The sequence below is a fragment of the Schistocerca nitens genome, unplaced genomic scaffold (genome assembly GCF_023898315.1).
Source record: "Schistocerca nitens isolate TAMUIC-IGC-003100 unplaced genomic scaffold, iqSchNite1.1 HiC_scaffold_495, whole genome shotgun sequence".
In the NCBI taxonomy this organism is placed as follows: domain Eukaryota; kingdom Metazoa; phylum Arthropoda; class Insecta; order Orthoptera; family Acrididae; genus Schistocerca; species Schistocerca nitens.
Window position 1 is genome coordinate 4873 of NW_026046028.1, and position 6623 is coordinate 11495.

Genomic DNA, 6623 nt, shown 5'->3' on the forward strand with positions numbered 1-6623 from the left:
TCGCCTCCTCGCCTCATATCTGCAAGCCCGTACCTTCGCTGTCCGGATGGATGACGCACTATCGACGCCACGACCAATCAACGCCGGGGTGCCCCAAGGATCGGTCCTTGGGCCGATCCTCTACTCATTATTCACGACTGATATCCCGACGCAACCGAGGGTAGAAAAAGCAATCTACGCCGATGATACTGTCATATACACACGCAGCCGCTGGAGAGAAGTCTTGGTGCCGCGGCTACAGAGCGCGCTAAACTCACTTGAACAATGGGCAGCAAAATGGCGCATCACTTTCAACCCTACGAAGACACAAGCAGTGATTTTCACTAGGAAGAAGACAATGCCAGCTCGTCACCTCCAACTTTACAATACGCAACTGCCGTGGGACACATCAGCGCGGTATCTGGGCGTAATCCTTGACAAGAGACTAACATGGAAACTGCAAATTGACGACGTCAGAGCAAAAATCAACCAACGCATCGGCGCATTGTATCCACTAATCAATGAGACATCTGACCTATCTATTGAGAACGGCCTCCTAATATTCAGAATGTACATCAGACCGGTAATGGATTATGCCTGCGAAGTATGGGGCTGTGCGGCAAGGACGCACATACAACGAATACAATCGCTGCAGAACAAAATTCTACGACGAGTATTTCATGTACATTCGCAATTCCCACATCGATTTCTTCAAGACGCGGCGGATGAAAAAGAAGTATTACAGAGACACAAGGACCAAGCACGAAGATTTTACGACCGGGCACATGACGCTGACAATCCGCTAATACGAGCACTCACGGAACCACAACCGGCGAGGGACAAATACCGAAGACCAATTGCACTACTTGACCGCTGACGAAGAAAGAAGACTCATAATGACTACATCCAGCCTGGACAACAGGCTCTGAAGTAAAAAAGCTCCAAAAAGTAAAATAGAAAACCCCGCAAAAGCCAGAAAGTCACACCCCCGTCCCACAAACACACAAGACACAGCTCAATAAAGATGAACAAATTTTTAACACATGTCCCACAGAAGATGCAGGCAATGCTAAAAAGTAAAACCTGCAAAAATAGCTATAAGAACTAGCAATAAGAAAGGTGGACGGAGCGCTTGCTACCGCCCAACGTCCGACAGCCTGTGCGGACCAGCCCCAAACCTGCGCCGCAACCACCCGCGCCGTTCAAACCACCGAGGATGGGGCTACACACGGCCACACCACAGTCGCCAACCAGTCGCCACGGCAGCGCCGCAAACCACGGCCAAACTGCAGCTACCGCGCGCTACAGCCTGGCTCGGCCCGCCGAGAATCGCCGCCCCCGCCCACATGCCGCCCCCACAGCCCCAGCCGACGACCCGCCACAATGGCCAAACCTTCGGCAAAACTGCCACACCGTCGCCGCGCCAGCCCGGCCAGCGCGGCCGCCGCCACAGCCACACAAGCGGAGGCGTGCGGCGATGCCGGCCGTGCAAACGCACCTCCGCCGCCCCATCGCCCTCCCACCGTTTCCCGATCGGCCCGCAGCCGTCGGGCCACCTCGCCCGCCAACATTCGCGCCCGTTTCTCACAAAATTGCCCGCCGCAAAGAAAACGGGCGCCGCCTGCGCAACATCGGCACCGGCCAACCGAGCGCCGCCGCCCCTCGCCGCTTACGCGAGGGGGGCTGACCGCCGTCCGCAACGACAGACACACCGCATCTGCCTTCAAGCACACACGACAGCCGACCTCCTACATTTGTACGCCGCAAGCCACCCAACGGTGTGTGGCGGAGGGCACTTTACGTGCCACTGTCATTACCACCCTTTGCCGTTCCAGTCGCGTATGTTACGCGGGAAGAACGACTGTCTGAAAGCCTCCGTGCGCGCTCGAATCTCTCTACTGTTACATTCGGGATCTCCTCGGGAGGTATATACGTACGGGGAAGCAATATGTTCGATACCTCATCCGGAAACGCACCCTCTCGAGAAAAACCTGGCGAGCAAGCTACACCGCGATGCAGGGCGCCTCCCTTGCAGAGTCTGCCACTTAGCCATCTCCGTAACGCTATCACGGTTACCACATACCCCTGTGACGAAAACGTTGGATCTTTCTCTATCTTCCTCCGTCAACCCGACCTGCTACGGGTCCCACACTGGTGGGCAACACTCACGTATGGGTCGGTCGAACGCGTGTTTCTGTAAGCCACCTCCTTTGTTGATGGACTACATTTTTTTGTTTTTGCTAAGCATTCTCCCAATGCATCTCAACCTGGTACCCGCCTTACCAACAATTTACTTTTATCTGATCATCATTCCACTTCCAAATCATTCCGCACGCCTACTCCCAGATACATATTTTACAGACGTCACAGCTACCAGTGTTTGTCCCGCTATCATATAATCAATCACACAGTAAAGGATCCTTCTTTCTGTATATTCGCAATACATTACATTTGTCTATGTTAAGGGGACAGTTGCCACTCCCCCTGCACCGGGTGCCTATCCGCTGCCGATCGTCCTGCAACCTCTCTGTATACTACATACAGCATCATCCGCGAAACGACGCATGGAACGTCCGCCACTATCTACTAGGTCATTTATATGATGTGAATTGTGAAAAAGCAATGGTCCCATAACACTCCCCCGTGGCACGCCAGGGGTTACTTTAACGTCTGTAGACGTCTGTCTCTCCATCGATAACAACATGCTGTGTTCCGTCTGCTGACATCTCTTCAATCCAGCCACACAGTTGGTCTGATATTCTGTAGACTCTTACGTCGTTGATCAGGCGACGGTGCGGAGCTGTCTCGAACGCCTTCCGGACGTCAAGGACAATGGCATCCACCTGGGAGCTTTCTGGGTCTCATGGGCAAATAAAGCGAGCCGGGTCTCACACACGATCGCTGTTTCCGGAATCCATGTTGATTCCTACATAGTAGACTCTGGAGTTTCCACAAACGACATGATACTCGAGCAAACAACATGTTCTACAACACATCGACGTCAGAGATATGGGTCTATGGTTTTGCGCATCTGCTCGACGACTGGGACTACCTGTGCTCTTTTCCAATCATTTGGAACCCTCCCTTCCTCTCCAGAGACTTGCGGTACACGGCTGTTAGGAGGGGGGCAGGTTGTTTCGCGTACCCTGTGTAGGAATCGCGAATTGGTAATCCCGTCGGGTCCGGCGGACTTTCCCATTCCTCCTTGGACACTTACTTCGATGTCAGCCAGTTTCTCGTTCGTGCGAGCATTTAGAAGACGGAACTGCAGAGTGCGGTCCGTCCTCTGTGAAACAGCTTTGGAAACAGGTGCTTAGGTATTTCACCACAGCTTTACGCGTGTCATCCTCTGTTTCAATGCCATCGCCATGCCGGAGTGTCTGGATATGCTGTTTCGAGCCACTTACCGATTCAACGCAAGACCGCAACGTCCTAGCATTTTCTGTCAACGTCGGTCGGTACATAGGGTTTGTTCTACTTTCGAATTCACTGAACGCTTCACGCATAGCCCTCCTTACGCTCACTTTGACATCGTTTAGCTTCCCGTTTGTCTCGGAGGATTTTGGCTGCGTTTTAAACTTTGGGTGAGCTCTCTGCAATAGTTTCCTAACGTTGTTGTTGTTGTAGTAGTATACCACGGTGGGTTTTTTTTCCCATCCCTCACAGTTCTACACTCGGCACGTACCTGTCTAAAAACGCATTTTTACCATTGCCTTGCACTTTCTCCATGAACACTCAACATTGTCAGTGTCGGAACAGGCATTTGCGTTTTCATCTGTCAGGTCGTCTGGAAATCTGCCTTCTATTACTCTTGCTAGCCAAACAGATACACCGTCCTCCCTGCAACGGCCTTATGATCACTGCGTCCCTGTTCTGCACATACAGAGTCGAAACACGTTCGGGTCTGTTTGTCATCAGTAGGTCCACGATGTCATCTCCACGAGTCGGTTCTCTGTTCATTTTGCTCGAGGTACTTTTCGGACAGTGCACTCAGTATAATGTCACTCGATGCTCTCTGTCCCCCAACCACCCGTCCTGAACATCATCTGAGTGTCCCAGTCTATATCGGGTACATTGAAATCTCCACCTAAGACCCTAACATGCTGAGGAAAATGTATGTGAAATGTGTTTCCAAATCCGTCTCTCCGTTGTTCTGCCACTAATGCTGCTGCGTCGGGAGGTCGGTCAAAGGAGCCAATTATTATTAAACCTAGCTCGGTTGTTGAGTGTAACCTCCACCCACAATATTTCACAGGAACCACCCACTTCTACTTCACTACAGGATCAAAACCACTACTAAACAGCGACGAACACACCACCACCGGTTGCATGCAATCGAGCCTTTCTAAAACACCGTCCGTACCTTTGTGACAATTTCGGCAGAATTTATCCCTGGCGTCAGCCAGCTTTCTGTACCTTATAACGATTGCAGAGCTTCGGTGCTTTCTCTGTCAGCGCTTGCGGTTCCGGTACTGTACCAACGCAGCTTCGACAGTTGACAAACAATACCGATTGCTGCTTGGTCCCCGCACCCGTTGAGGCTGCTGTTGCCCCCTTTCTGTACTTGCCCAAGGCCATCTAACCTAACACAAACCGCCCAGCCCACGCCACACAACCCCTGCTACCCGTGTAGCCGCTTGTTGCGTGCAGTGCTCTCCACCTACGACTATAACATGCCTTCGACATTCGCACTGTACAACACCTTAGGTTAGGGTTGGCGTCGCTTGGGTTAGGTTAGGTTACGTTGGTTGGACGTGGGTTAGGTTAAGGGTTAAAGTTAGGTTAGGCGTCAAAGTTAGGTTAAGCGTTCGGACGTGAGGCGTCAGGTGGCCGCACCTACCTTACGGCCGGACATCTTAGGTTAGGCTAAGGGCGCCGAGGTCACGTTACGTTCACCTTCGGGCGCCACACGTAGCTGTCACAGGTAGGTCGTAGTTCGGTCGGTCGGTCGGTCGGTCGGTCGGTCGTCGGCAAGCCGCAAAAAAACTACAGACGACGTCGACAAAACCGCCGCAAGACCGAGCAGGAGGCAGATATATACCGAGCGCCAAAGAGACCGACCACACACACACACACACACACACACACACAACAAAAAAAAAACAAAAACAAAAACACACAAAAAACACCACCCACCGGCCAAACGGGCACCACAAAACCCACAAAGCCGAGCACCACACGTCGCGACCAGAGGCAACCCCGCAACCGCAACGGCGCTTTCCGCACCGGGCCGGATGCACGTACGACAACACCGCTACCCGTACACAAGGCCTCCCATTGCACACAGCCGCTCTGTGTTCAACATCATCAATGGCGCGCCCGCGGCTCGTCGCGGTCGCAGCCATGACGCCGCCGCCACTTTTGCACCAACACATTCACGCACCGCAAAACAGCTCGCCGACCCACCGACACAGCACAGCCGACAAACAAAAACAACCGCGGCGGCGGCAACAAAACAAACAACTCGCACCAAGCGTCCGACAGAAAACAAACGGACAAGCACAGGCCTCTGCTAACGACCACGACACAGCGGCACGCTGCTCCTTTCCCGCCACTCTCGATTCACAGCGCACGCGACCCCGTCGACGACGACGACGACGACGACGACAACGACACGCGACGGGCTCGCTTCCCGCAACCTACACCTTTCCGCCACCGCCACTACGCACGGCTCCACCCGACGCCCGTCGCAACGGCACTACTGCACGCACTATCACCCGCCGCCGCCGCCTCTCCCCCCCTTCCCGTACACAACAACACAGCCAAAAAACACACTCACGACCCAAACATGACAACATGATGGCACGTGCATCGGCGCACACCCCCAACCAGTCACCGTCGACACAACCACACGCAAGGCACGGAAACCGGCGTCCTTCCACGTTGCCATCAAAGCAGCACAAACAACCACAGGAGGAACCACCAACAACAGCCGGCCGGCCGGCAACCACCAAACGCACATTCCCGCTCGCCACCACACACCTCTCGGCAGCCGTTTCGCAAAGACAAGACATGACGCGACATCATCGCATCACGGGCGACGCACGCACACCGACCCACTTTCCCCGCCCGTCTCTCTCTCTCTTTTTCTTCCGACGCCTTCGGCCGAGCACACACGTACGTGGCACAACGCCCAACACAGTCACACACAGTCGACAGGCGCACGCCCAGGCACGCAACGACGCAGCGCAGCAAAGGCGCCCGCGACACATACCTCCTCTCCCGTCTCGCCGCCGACCGCCAGCCAGCCACTCGCAATGTGCACTGGCCAACCGGACACACGTCCACCGCGCCGCCTCCGACCACCCGCCAGGGGGCGCTCACGTCCGCGACAACAGCGCGGCCCGCCGCCGGGCGGGCCCAGCCCGGCCCAGGCGGCGCGCGCTGCTCTGCACTCGGCGCGCCGCGCCCCACATCCTGCTGCAGACCGGGCTCGTCTCTCTGTACGCGTCTGCGTCTGCCCGCATCTCACCTTCCTGCGCATCGACACAACGAGGCCACGTGAGCAAACCCCCGTCACAACGCCACATCACGCACTGCCTTGTCGACCGCCTAAATGCACTCACCCACCAGCCATCCGCTTCGTCCTCTTCTTGCTTACTCGTTGTTCGTCGTCGTTGCTGCTGCACCAGCAGCAGCGGCGG